Genomic DNA, 14,124 nt, shown 5'->3' on the forward strand with positions numbered 1-14,124 from the left:
GACGGGAGGGGGGGAACAATAAAAAAGAGGAATCTTTAAAGTGTCCGCCTGAACCGGGTCCATGCTGCCGGCCAGGCAGGGCAAGGGCAGAGCAGCCCCAGCAGCACGTTGGGCAGGAACAAGCATCTCGCTGGGAAAAGCAAAGGCCAAGGGCTTGGTCACGATCCAGGCTCTGGTGCAACATGTGCACATACTTGCATGCACGTTACTGGGGTGTAAGCACATAAAAAGGGAGGTTTTGGGGGTGGGAGAGGAAGGGGGGAAGGCACAGGGATGCTGCAGAGTCACAGTGCTGTGTTTCCCAACCCAGCTATTAAAAGCAGCGCTGGGTTCGGCACAAGGACAGGAGGTGACAGGGTCACCCTGCTAGGAGCGGAGCACGAGGCTTCTGACAGCAGCAGACAGACAGACAGACAGTGTGGGAGCGAGGCCAAGGCTGGCAGCACGCGCGCGAGCTGGCAGCACTGATAAATTAAGCAAAGACTCTCACTGGTCCCTGGTGCACTGAGTATAAAAACCAGCCCACCGCGGTGCTGCAGCTACCTCATACCTCATCCCTGTCCCTCATCTCTCTGCACTGGGATGGAGAAATCCACCAGGGAGCTCCCCTTTTCCATGGACATCGGTGCTATCCCAATGGCAGCCCCAGCATGGCCATTGCCACCATCCCCAGTCTTCACAGACACTAGTTTCCCATCGGATAGCGATGGTGAGGAGGTGCTGGAGAAGGCAGGCTTCCCCTCTGCAAACAGAGGGTGCCCATCCTATCCCAAAGCGAGTGGGATTCCAGCTGGCACTGCTGCCTGGCACCACCGTGGTTGTGCCAGCTCCTGCTCATCTCCCATCCAACAACAGATTTATGGTGCCACGGCGGTGGAGAGGACACGGCACCGGGCGAGCGATGCCACATCTTAGCCCTGCGAGGGGCGAGGACAGGAAAGGTCACCCCGCCATAAATCACAGCAAGCAGAGGATAAAACAGAGCAGCGAGTTCGGCACCGGGGGCTGCAGCAAGGCACGGCCGCGCCGCGACCTCCCCTCCCGCTCCATCCCACCCCGCTAATCCACTCCCCTCCGCGCACTCCAGCCCCGGGCCTTTCAGGGGGCCCTGTTAATAATTAAATGTTAATCTAAAAAGCAATTTTAGCTGCAGTGCTGCAGATCTGGTTAGAGATTACATTAGCATGTAAGAGTCAAGGGTAATTTTCTCTAACCCCTCTTGTGATCTTTAAAACCCGTGGATCTTAAAGCAACACCAGCTCCTCTGATTAAAATTGGAAGCTGGGGTTTGCAACGGATAATGATGCTGGAAGTGATTATTTTGCTGCTCAGGATCTCGCTGGGGTGCAGGGCAGTGAGGCACTGGGAAAGTGACCTGTGTCCTATGGGGAAGGTAACCGGGGTGAGCCCAGGACCCAACTGGCACCCCACAGAGCTGTGCCCTCAGCTTGAGGGTCTGACCCCACGCAGCTGTATGCCCGGGGGTGCCTCACCTCCCAACTCCTCCATCATGCCCCATCCTGCAAGACAGAGCCTGCAGGGAGAACCTGATGGAGGGGGTGCACGTCCCAGTGCAGATGCAGGTGCACATCCCAATGGAGATGCTCCCGCAGGAGCTCCAAGGAGAAACCCCTTCAAGAAAACCAACACCAAAAAACACCCCAAAATGTCCCTTAGCTTGCAAGAGGGGCTGGGATGGGGACACAGCAGAGGACACAGGCAAATTGCTTCTCAACCACTACAAGTGATCCGATGGAAGAATGAAGGTATGAGATGTGTCCGTAATGATGGAATTAAAAACCCCAACAATTCGAGTGCTGTTGAGCGTTTGCAGACATCCTCGCGCAGGGCTCGGGCAGCCTGGTTAAATTTATGTGTCAGCTTTAAGGAGGCCTCTCATCAAATGAGCTATTTTGAGCAGAGATTAAAGATCTATTTTAGCTGCAAGCGGGAACAGCTCTCGAACAGGTTAATAATGATTCTGGAAACCCAAATGTCTCCAGTGCCCCGAGGCTGGGCAGCCGGAGCCCTGGGCAGCACCACATGAGGGTCCCTGAGCAGGGAGAGTGATGGACCCTGATGCAATGACCCCAAACCCACCGCCATCCTCCTAGGGAGGAAGAGTCCCCCGTGCTGCTGCGGGGAGGAGCGTGGGCTGAGCAGGCGTGGGTAATTGGAAGTGGCAGACGCTGGCACGCCGCTGCAGAGAAGGTCATTACGTGGGGCTGAGAACGCAATGCCAGCAGCGAGGAGGGGGGGAACAGCCCCGTTAGCAAAGGTCAGGGCCCCGCTTGGGTTCTTTTGGTGGTTTTCTGCAGAGCCTGGCTCTGCTGGCATGCACCAGGGTCCCAACAGGATCCCGGTGCAGTGTGCAGGCAGGATCTGCCTGTATGTGCGTATCCCGTCTAATTTGGTACCCCATAGGAGCAACACACTGCCCTGCGGAGGCTTTGAAGCAAAACCTCACTCATTCAACACGGTCACACCATGCCTCCACCCTGCACACAGATGGAGGGAGAGGGGACAGAGGGATGAGCCCATGAGCTGCCCACTGCCCCAAGCAGCAAGAGCATCCTTGGGATACTTGTGGGATTTTGGTACCAGTCCCAGCAGAGATGCAGGATCAAACCATCAGAAAAGCCAAGTGGCCCCATGGAGGCCTCCCAGAGCAGCAATTAAATCACCCTGAACCCCAATCAACCAGGAGCCCAGCCTGGGTCCCATCCATGGCCTGGGTGTGTGCAGCACCCACATCCCCATCTGAGACCAAACAGACTCAACACTGCAGAGACCAAAGCTCCCAAGCACCCAGCCCGGCTCCTCCTGCCCCATCCCGGGGTCTCACCACTGTGACGGGGGGCCTGGGGTGGCCGTGGTGACCGTGGCAGCACCGTGGTGGCCATGCCCAGCCCGTCCGGCTGCACCATGCACCGCAGCCCGGCGTGCGCCGCTCGGTAATTACAGCCCCGAGCGCCGGGGCTGTGAAAGAATCTGACGAAGGAATCCAGGGTAGATCGCGCTGCTGAAATTACTATAATCAAAGGCTTTCACAAAGGCTTCAAATGCAACCAATTACCCTGAAAGGCGAGGCAAGAAAGAAAACAAATTAACGTGTTTGCACAGAGCCTCGGCAGCAGCGCACACATCGCCCTGCGCCGCCCTCGACCCCGGCCGGCCCTGGGTCCTGCTCCCATCCCTGCATCCTGCTCCCCATCCCCGGGTACCAGCTCCCCACCGCCACCGCTGCTCCCCATCCCCGCATCCTGCCCCGTCGCCGCTGCCGCGGGGTGCAGCTGCACACAAAGGGGCTCTGTGCCCGTCCCTCGCCCCACAGCCGGCCGCTGCCCCCCGGCACACAAAAGCCCTGCCTGTGCCGGTGCCCGGGCCTGGCGCAGGCTCCGGAGCTTGCCAGGGTGGCCTGAGGAAACCTCCCTCCCTCCTCCATGGCACTGGCTGGTGTCCCTGGATGAGGGGAGCTGTGGGGTCCTCAAAGGCACCCATTGAGCATCACCCCACTGACACATGGGGAAGCTATTCATGGCAGGGACCCCCAGCCTCGCCTCCTTATGCTTCGTCTGCACTGTCACTCTGGAGCAAAAGAGGGGGAAAAAAGGGAAAAAATAATAAAAATCAACTTCATTCTTTTAATATTTAACGAGAGTCCATCACCCTCAGTCTATTTGGTAATACAAAGCTCTGGAGATTTAAACCCTTCTCACCCAGAGAGATGGAAATGAATGGTGCTCCTTAATGAGCTGGTTCAGCAGAAAAGATAGATTTCTAAGATTACTGTAGGAATTCTTATAATTGATGTGTACTTTTGTAACAAGGATTATACCACCATCCGGTCAAGTAATTCCAGCTCTTCCTCCTCCACTTCTCCTGAGCTCACCCTGCTTTTGGGGTTCCCTGGGTGCAAGGGACCAGCCTGTGCCCCTATGGGGAGAAAACAATGCAATGGGGGGGGAAGAAGAAAAAGACAAAGAATTAACGAGGCTTTTCTTCTTTAGCTGCAGACAACCTAATGCAGCCCCTGCATGGGAAAACCAGGCATGGCTGAGATTTACCTATTTGCTTTACAAAGCCCTGCTCTCCCCGCACCGATCCGAGGCCGGATGAGCTGCTGAATGGCGAGTAATTAAAAGGAACAGAGAACAATACCCGCGGCTGGCGAAGAACGTGGAGTTTCCCCTCCGATGTTTATAGCAATTGTATGAAAATGTACCAGGCGGGCTGGGACGCGCTGACAGCCGCGCCGGAGCAGCCGTGATTGCGAGCTGGCTGCTCCCCCGCCTGATTGGCATTAATTGTGCGCGTTTGCAAAGCAGAACGCAAAGTCTGACATGAGCTGCGAGCCAACATTTCTTTCTAATAGTCTCAATGATTACGACGAGAGCTGATGATTATTGAGGGGTGTTAATAAGGCCGGAGAGCAGTAATGCGGCTTCTCAACGTGGGGATGAGGGTCAGGCTGTCCCCACCATCCCTGTCCCCATCCATCCTGCCTGCGCAAGGGGAGATGCTCCTGCCCCAGCCCCTGGCTCTGCCCCATGGCAAGGGGTGGCTGAAGGGTGAGGGGGCACCAGGAGGATTTCCCCCACCCTGTGATGTCCCCACACTGGCGGTGCCCTAAGGGAAGCACTGGGCCACCCGGCTCCCATGGGTGCCCCAGATAAATCTGGGACCCCACTGGCAACCATGTCCTCATCAAGCATTGCAGGAGGGGCTGATGGTGAGAGCAAGGAGAAGGGAGAGCCACCTGCAACCCCCTCATGAACAGCAGAGCTCATTAGTAAAAGCTAATTAACGAAACCTGAGTTTCTCAGACTTTTCACAAGGCCGGTGCTTTGGGTGTCCTTGAGTTTCACGCTGCAGAGAGGCCTGGGGGAGGATGGGTGGGCTGCAGACACGGGCACGGGATGCTCCAACCGCGGCAGAGCCAGAGCCAGACACACACAAACCCCTCCCCTCCGCAGCCCCGACCCATCCAGGTTTACACAGGAGGAAAAATCAATGGTATTGATCCGCAACACAAAGTGGGAACGTGGCACTGGCAGCCGGCATCTGACCGGGGCTGCGCAGAGGACGTGGCTGGGGGTCACCCCGCAGGGGACACGGCTCAGGGTCACACTGGTGGGGATGGGGACACGGCTCAGGTCACATCAATGGGGATGGGGGACACGGCTCAGGTCACATCAATGGGGATGGGGGACACTGCAGCACCGATGGCCGCCCCACACGCACCAGGCCCCCTCTGGGCAGGGATAATTGCTGCCCATCCACGTGCCATAAACCCTCGCAGCAGCAGATAAGACACATCCAGGGTGTGTGGGTGGCCCTTGGCCATGTTCTTGCCATGGCTGGCACCCACGCAGCCTTCTCCAGGGCCACCACGCAGCCCGCTGGGACAGACAGAGCTCCAGGCTCTTCATCATCTGCGTTGGCCAATGTATCACTCAGCTTTGGGCTTTCTGAGCTCACTAATAATAGTTCCCAGATGAAAAGGAATAAAGGCTCGGTCCCTCTCCTCCTTTCCCCCCTTGCCAACAAAAAAAGTCTGTAAAGAAGAGCTATAAAACTGGCTTGTTATCTCACCTAGCGAGGCTCAGCCTGTATGTTATTGCTAATTGGGTATAACATCCTTGTCTTGTTCTGCTCTCTGAAGCTAAATCAAGAAAGCACCACTGCTGCGAACTAATTATATCTCTGGACTGCAGACTCCAGCTTGTCTTCCCCCTTTATTGAGTTAAAAAATGGTCACTAACCTTAATCTCTCATATTCCCAAGCATTAGGGCTGCTGAAAAACCACCGCTTCCACCTCCATCCCAGTCTATGCTGAGAAAGATGGAGCACGTGTTCCAGCAAAGGTTTTGTGCTGCTCTGGGACCCAGCCCAGACACAGCCTGGAGGTGCCCATCCCTGCACAGCGAGACCACCACAGCACTAAGTCATCTTCTTACAGGGAAATTTAAGCTTATTTCATTATGTTTTTAAAATCTGAACCCTGAGCAGCAACCCCATGCCTCAAGCTCACCAGATGTGAGCAGATGTGAGCATCTGCATCAAGCACGCATGAACCAAGGGGAGTGGATGCTGCTTCTGTTCATCCACATCAACTCCCAGTCCCAGCCCCCGATGGAGCCTGATGGTTCTATTAATGCTGGTGCTCACTGTGGGTCCCCCATAGCGGTAAGAATACCACAGCCACTGGCCAAAGCACTGCGGTTAGCGGAGCACCGCGGCTGTGCGCTACGGTGCTGCCATGGCACAAACCCCAGCAACAGCAGGACCAGACACAGAAAGAGAGAGGACAACCAGACCCCAAAGGGCACCGAGATGGGCAGTGCGGCTTTGGTGCTGCAGCCATGAGGGTGACCCCATCCCTCCTTCACCAGCCACACAAGGGGAGATATTTAAGCAGAAATACAAGGCTGTGGGTCAGAAACCGAAGAGCGATGCCACCGAGCCCAGTGCCATCCCCCTGCCCGGGGGACCCACGCAGATGGCGTTACTTTGCAAAGGGAAAGTCAAGCTCCAGCTCTCCCTGCAAGCCAAGAGCACCCCTTAAAAAATTGATACTTCCCTGACTATTAATTAACCTGAGCCACTTAAAACCGCCTTCAATTTGTCAGGTTTAACTGCCAGCTCTTCTCGGTAAATCAAGCGTCGCGTGCAGATGGAGGCTGCAGGGAAGGGAGCAGGCAGCGAGCGGGGCACCCTGCGCCATGCGCACCATCCCATCCTCCCCGAGAGCACCGACCACGACATTCCCACCCTGCAATGAGCCGGGACACAGCATTAAACAGGGGGGCTGCAGAGCACCCCACGCCGCATCATTCACGTCTCCCCCACAGCACTCTTGTTGTGCAACCAAGGCTGAATTTGGCAGCAATGTGAATATTTCTCTCTGACAGCAAAACCTCCCCGCTGCAGGGTATTAAGGCTTTATTAGTGTGTGGTTACCAGCGACACTAAGCCAGCCCTTGCTCTAGCAGAAATGACCTATGAGAGGCAGAGGGTGACAGCCTCGGAGAGCCCCCGACCCTGGGACATGCCTTCCCTCGATGGGGCGAGAAGGGGCTGCACACCCTGGTCTCACACAGGGGAAGAGGGTCCAGAGACAAGTCCCACCACCAAACCCCCCTCCTCACACAGGGCCAGCCCCTCCGACACACATCCCCACGCTGGGGCTGCCCCTGGCCCCCGCGCCACGCGGCTCTCGCCGGTTTGGGTTAACCCGCTGATGTATTCTCTCTTTAGCGAAAGGAGTCCCAGGGGCTATAAAAACTCCCAGCAGGCTCCTGTCAGTCTCAGGTCATTAACTTTCTTTCATTGGGAGTTTGTTTACAGCCAGCCATAAATAGTGGTGCGGGCGCCGCTCGCCAGCCGGGACGGGTGCGACAGGACCCGTGCGGGAGGGCGCAGCGCCCGGGTCCAGGGCACCGGCTCTGGTGGTGCTCACTGCACCATATCAACACTTCCCCCATGCCCCGTGTTCCCCACCCCAGTGCTGCCCACGGTGCCATCAAACTGCCTCAGTCCTGCAAATTGATGGGGTCACCTTGTACGTGGCCAGAGGGAGCTGGGGAATGCGCTTGGGTGCACTTGAGGCTCCGTTGTGGTCTTTAATGGAAGAGGAGGAGGAAGGTAGATGGTCCAAGTTGTCCCTGTGGGTGAGCTGCCCCCTGGGCTCTGCTCTGCGCCCTCACCCACACTAGCACCGCTACAGAGGGAGCACAGCCCCTGCGCCCATCACGAGCACCCACCTCACATCAGGATATCTGCATGTTTAAAATGCACACAGAGCCTCAAGAGGGACCCCAACACCCCTTATCTTTCCGTAACCTCCACTTCAGCCTTCCACCCCAAGGCACCACATTGATTTACCAGCATGAAGGCAAGAAAGCAGGAAAGCCAAGTGCACAACCGGCATGGCACTGCGCTCCTGCTCTGCACCCCGAGGCTCCTCCATATCCGAGCACATCTGGGATAGTCTCAGAGCACCCACATCCCACTACCCACCCAAGCGATGCACCCACAGCACTGCCAATGCCCCAACCCCAGTAGCACACCCCATTTGCACACCAGAGCCCCATTAATACATCAGGAAGCTCTGGTGTGGCTCCCCCTTGGGAGCAGGCTGGGTGCAGGTGCCCAGGGCTGGCAATGGGACCGCAGGTCACCAGGAGCTTTATCTGCCATGAGCAAACACGGTGGCTCCATGTGAACCCACCAGCTGCAGCTCCACTACAGGCACAGGATCACACAGCTCTGCAGAACCACCACTTAGCACGGCTCAACCAGAGCATCGGGCAAACATTGACCCCCCGGCACCGGGAAGCACCAGCACTCTGTGCATGGGGGGCTGAGCCTGGGCTCCCCACCGCTGGCACTGCCATATCCCCACACCACCCTGAGCACCACCATCACCACCACGCTGCCTTGGGTGCCCGGAGCAGGGCTCACTTGCATGACCCTCCCCAAAACCTTGTCCTAGGCTGAAGAGGGGAGTTTGGTTTCACAGGGTGACTATGGGAACCCAGCCCAGCAGCACCCCAGGCTGCACAGTGGTGTGCTAAGAGATTAAACCCCAAACTCACGCCTGGTGACTTCTGCTCTTGCACCCGTCCCTGGGAGAGCAGGGACTCGCCAAAAATCACAGCCTCGTCACTCACAGTCCCCCACGTCTACGGAAATATCTATATTTTAAACCATACACTCGCACACAACCTGTAATCAGAGCAACACAAATAGCCCCTGCTTCCCATGTAAATTAAAAACACCCATTAGGCAGATTTCAAAAGATGTCAGTAGGCTTATAATTATACACGACATCCTTCCGAGATAAAAGCGATTACCGGGGATGCAAATCACTTAGCAACCAATCAGTGCCCCCAGAGTGCAAAGCACTGACCAGCCATCCATTTTCGCCTCGTCCTTTTATTCCCTGCATCGAGCAAATACAAACACAGATAAAGAGAGGCACAATAGCTCTTGACACGCAAATAGGTTAACATAATAAAGCCAGCTTTAGCCGGCTCACTCGAGGGAGAAAAGCAATTCTCAGGCAAGCAGGAGGTAATAAAACAGGGCTTTTGTGTTCCTGGCTCCCATTCTCACCCCTGCGCCAGCTTTGCTGCATTAGCTGATAGGCATCGTGGTTTGATTGAATTACCTTTCATGAATATTAGCTTTTTGAGGAATGCGCAGGCAGAAGAGAAAGAAATGTCTTATTTCTTTGCATGCATGCGCCCGCTGCAGACGGACATGCGGCGGCAGATGCCGGCGGGGCCGGGAGCGGGGTCCTGCAGGTGCAGCCCCCGGGCCCCCCCCACCAGCTGCAGCATCCCTGCGGGGGGGCACCGTCCGCGGACCCCCCCAGCACCAGACACCACCCCAAAGGACCGCATCCTGCCGGGAAAGATGTCCTGCTCTGTTCCCCATCGCCCCGGACCCGCACCCCTGCCCCTGGTACCTGGCAGCAGGAGGGTGCGGGGTGGGCTGGATCCCACCGAATATTTAGGCTTCACCGCAGATTTCCCAGCACAAGTTCAGGCCATGCAGGGAAACCCGCTTCAGGCGAAATGAACTGAGCTGCCTGGCAGGGATGCAAAGCCCGGCACTAATGCTGTGGGCACGGGGGAGCAGCTCGGTGTGGACCTCTGCTGCGGGGTCGTGGGACACCAGAGACCCTCGGTCCTGAGACCCAGAGCCCTTCCTGAGCAGGGCAGGAGCCTGCGACTAAAACACAGCACCAGGAGGGAACAGGCTCCTCAGAGGTGGATGTGTGTTCTAGGCATAAAATAAGATGGATAACCAGAGGGGCTTAAAAACCGAGGTGATGTGGCTCTGTCCCCCAGCAGCAGCCGCCCCACCTCCTCCCCCCGTGGGCTTCTCTGCTCCAGCCTGGGGATAAATATTCACATCAGATATCTCAATTTTTAATGATGACCTCAGCTGAAACGAGCTCCTCTGGCAGCCTGCACTGCTCCATGCCCCACTGGTACCGACCCACTCATTCCTAAAGCTGGGATAACAAGCCAGGCTCCTGCAGCCAGGGAATGGCTTTATCTTCCCCTGCTCTACACACAAGGTCAGAAGAAGGCACCGCGGCGAGAGCTTCCTTCTCCTGCTACAGCCTCCAGGCAGCCTGATCCGAGCACACAGCTCACCCCAGCACCTGAAAATCCACTCCTGAAAGTTTTATGGATCCTTAATGGGAAAAGTCCTTCCCGAGGAGCTGGGATCTCACGTACCTTCTGCCAGGCATGTTTCCCACCTCACATCCCCGCACAGGTGCCCATGCGCCAAGGCTTTGCCAGCCACGGTCCCACCAGAGCACTGGAGCGGTGGCATGTGCCCAGCACACCGGATGGGAAAACCCCATCACAGGGGCAGAGGAAGGTACAAAACTGCCCAATCTCACCAAACCACCCCGAGCAAGACACAGAACACTCCTTAGCAAGGGGCTACATGGCTCTGCCCATGCCCGCAGACCCCCATGGCCCAGAACGGTCTGTCCTCCACGGAAACACATCGCCCACCCAGGCGAGCTGCCTGCAGCCTCTGAACAGGAGCATCCCTATAGCAGGAGGATGCACATATACACACACACACACACATATATATATCCAAAACCTTCGTACAGAGCCACCCGTGCCCCAACAACCAGAACCAGGCAAGCCACTGCTGCCCGATGCCAAGCAAATTCCTCCCTTGGAAAACACCGAGCGGATGTAAAACTTCCGCACCGCCTCTCCCGGGAATAAACCCGCAGGGCCGAAGCCGTGGCACGGTGTCACCTGCAGCGAGCTGCCGCCGGCTCCCCGCATCCAGGCCCTGCCTCTCCGGCCATTCAATTCCCGCAACCTGGCGGCTCTCCCCGGAGCCGGATCGGGATGCCGGGGCTGACCTGCCACCGGGAACACCTCGGTTTCGGTCGGGAGCGAGCCGGAGGGGCGGCACAGCCTGCTCGGCCCCGGTGGACGCCCGGCCGTGCTGCCCATGAGCTCTCGGGAACCACGATGCCTCATCCCCGCTGAATCGTATTCCCAGCGATCCAGATGATGCCACAGGGATGCTCCCTCCGCAGCGGGGCTTGTGTCGGGAGGTGCGTGTTCCCGCAGATGCTCTGCTCGGTGGAGGCAGGCGGGGAGACGGGATTCTCGGTGAAGCATCGCTGCTGGGTCCTGCTCCTCTCGGCTCCTCCGTGACCGGCGGTACCCGCACCGGCGGGGATCCCGCCCCGGTGTCCCGGTTGGGCTCTTCCCCGCGTCCCCTTTCTCCGGGCGAGGAGAAAATCCCTTTTTTTCCGGTCGGGAAGGGACGGCGGCAGCAGCTCCCGGACGGCTCCGGTGGAAGTGTCTCAGCTTTCCTCGTGGAGGCACCCGTGGATATTTTATTTCCACTCACGAGTCGGACGACCCAAAAAAGCCATTAAAAAATTAAAAATAAAAAATAATGGGGGAAAAAAAACCCCCAAAAGTTGTTCCCGTTCCTCTCCGGTAGCGACGGGCGAGCCGGGCCCCGGCCGCCGGCGGCAGCTCCGACCCCGCCGTTCCTTCCCCGCGGCTGCGCGGCCGGGGGAAACCGAGCCGCGCCGGGCTCCGCGCTGCGGCGGCGCCGCCTCCGATGCGCCCCGGGAGCCGGAGCCCCCCGGTCCCCCGCTGCACACACACACCCCCCCCCGCACCGCGCCGGTAATTTCCCACCCCCGGTGCCCCCCACCCTCCCCGTTGCTCGCCGCCGTTTACCGTCAGAGCTGGATCCGGGCCGGCTCCGGCCGCTGCGGTGCGGGGCTCGCCGGGCCGCCCCCCCCGGGCCGCGCAGCACCAGCGGCGGCGCCCGCCCGGCCCCGCGCCCCGCCGGCGGCCCGCCCCGCCCCGTGCGCGGCCAGCGTGCGGCGGCTCCCGGCGCTCTGCCCCCGGGGCGGCGGCGGCGGGGACGGGAAGGGCGAAAAATCCGGTAAAAGAATTGAATTAAACCAAAATAAGCCCCGCGCGGATGGGCTCGGGGACCCCCGCGGGCATCCCCCCGCACCGCTGCTGCTCCTCCGCCTCCTTTGTGCGGCGCCGGTCGGTGCCCGTGGTGCGGCCGGAGCGGGGCGCGGGCGGCCGCGGCTCAGCGCTCCATGGCGGCGGGGCGGTGCGGGCGCGGCCCCCGGCGCTGCTCCCGCCCGGTGCGCGGCGGCGGCGACACTGAGCGCCCCGCGCGGGGCCCGGCGGCCGCACGCGGCTCGGCCCCGCCCCCGGCGCGTTACCAAGGGGACGCCGCCGCGCGTCCTGCGGGGCGGGGCGGGGCCTCCCGCACACGCGCCCCTTTCGCGGGAGATTTCGAAGCGGGCGCGCCCGCGGACGCGCGGAGCGGGACTGCAGCTCCCGGCGTGCCCCGCGCGAACCCCGCCGCGCCGCGGCCGCTGCTCGGAGCCGCGGGGCGCCATGGGAGTTGTAGTCCCTAAGGGGGGAGTCAAGGCGGGGATCTTCCCGCAGCCCCCGAGGGCACAGAGACGGGTTCTCCGCGTCCGCCCTCCCGCAGACAGGAGGCGAAACCTCGGCTGGAGGTCACCCGGGGACAGCCGTCACCAACCGGGAGCTGTGGCCACACTGGTGATGGGCACAGCCGCAACTGAGCCAGGGCAAGCGCTGCTACAGCTGAGTCTGCCCTCGTTAGCACTAGTCCTGGAGTCCTTTATGCCATCCCCAAACCGGGCATCCCCCTGCCACAGGGAGGGCGGACAGAGAGGACTTTGAGAATCAACCCGTTCACTCTTGTCCATAATGATGACAAGGAGCCCTATGCACACACACACACACATATACAACCCAGCACCCCCAAACCAGCCCAGCGTGTGCCCACGAGGCTCACCGCCTCCCTCCTCCCTGCCTCCCAGCCATGAGCTTTGAGGGATTTTGGGTCCATTTGGCTTTTTCTCTGGGCCTTCCCAGCTCCTCCGTCCAGGGAAGCGCCAGCAGCTCCCCAGGCATACAGGGCCTCGGTGTGCAGGAGCAGAGCAGAGCCATTTGGGGAGACTGAACATCTCCAAACACATGAAGATCCAGTCTCCACTCGTGATCCAGCAAGTGCTGAAAGTCAAGAAATTAAAATAATAGCTAGATATGCTTTCAGGAGAGCGATTCCGCCGTGTAATTATAACACGTATTATCCTCCCTGTGAAAATACGTTATATTGAATCAATTCCCTCTTTGAGCAGGGCTATTCATACTATTCATTTGTTTCAGTTCAAACATTTTTAGCTCATGGATCTGGCAGGTTCTTGTGCGGCTTTGTGCATTCTCTGCAGCTTATTTATCTGCTTTCTGTGTTGCAATCTAGGCCAGCGATAAGAATAAAACCATTATAGATTTGTGAGCAGCACTTAGATTTTTCAAAGATAATTTAATCAAAGCTATTAGTAAGTCAGGAAGAAAGATGGCTTTTTATTCGGCACCAAGGAAAAAGAATACAAAAAGGAGCCCTCATTCTTCTCAGAAAATGTTTTAACCACCTCAAGTCACTCACAAGGACTTGAAAGGGGGACGGCGTTTTTGCTGAGGAAGAGATCCATCTTGAAGCAGCCGACTTCAAAAGGTGGGTGTTTTGGCACTGCCTTCAAGAAGATACTATTAAGCAGTTCTGACCTCCCCATTTACATCCTTTGCTATTTTTTTTTTGCCTTTACAGAGGAAAAACACTTTTGTGATTCAGGGAAACCCGTGAATACTTTGCCGGAACATAAATTTCACCCGGCGATGTTGGGAACACAAGGAGAGCCTTAATCTGCTAATGAATGAGCTCTGCAAAGTGAGACCGGCTCCGCTTCCACATCCAGAGGGATTGAATTGCAAAAAGGAAGCTGGCGGAGGGAGATTTGTAAAAGTCCTTCTGCTTTAGCACGAATAAATAATGCATTGGCTGGGTCCGGGGTGGCCCCGGGCAGCTCCTTCCCCTGCAGCACCGGGGAGCCCACCCAAAGTTGCTCTTTAAGATGATGGTGTCCCTTTAATTTAACCTCATTATTTGGGAAGCTGGCAATCAGAGCGCTGAGCATTTCCATCTCTCATCCTGACAAATGCACGCTGTAATTCTTGGACCAAAATGTCAGTGTGCTCTGGAAATGACTGACC

The 14,124-nt window shown here is 57.9% G+C and overlaps 1 protein-coding gene across 1 annotated transcript in view; it reads right to left on the reverse strand.

Annotated features, from left to right (window-relative positions):
• Positions 1-12,255, reverse strand: part of FAM222A (family with sequence similarity 222 member A) — a 28,674-nt gene extending 16,419 nt beyond the window's left edge. Inside the window, exon 1 of the mRNA XM_030501097.1 lies at positions 11,755-12,255. The gene's annotated coding sequence lies outside the window, so the exon portion shown is untranslated. The remainder of the gene's footprint in view (positions 1-11,754) is intronic.
• Positions 12,256-14,124: the final 1,869 nt, after the last annotated feature.

Source organism: Strigops habroptila, chromosome 11 (assembly GCF_004027225.2).
Source record: "Strigops habroptila isolate Jane chromosome 11, bStrHab1.2.pri, whole genome shotgun sequence".
Lineage (NCBI taxonomy): Eukaryota > Metazoa > Chordata > Aves > Psittaciformes > Psittacidae > Strigops > Strigops habroptila.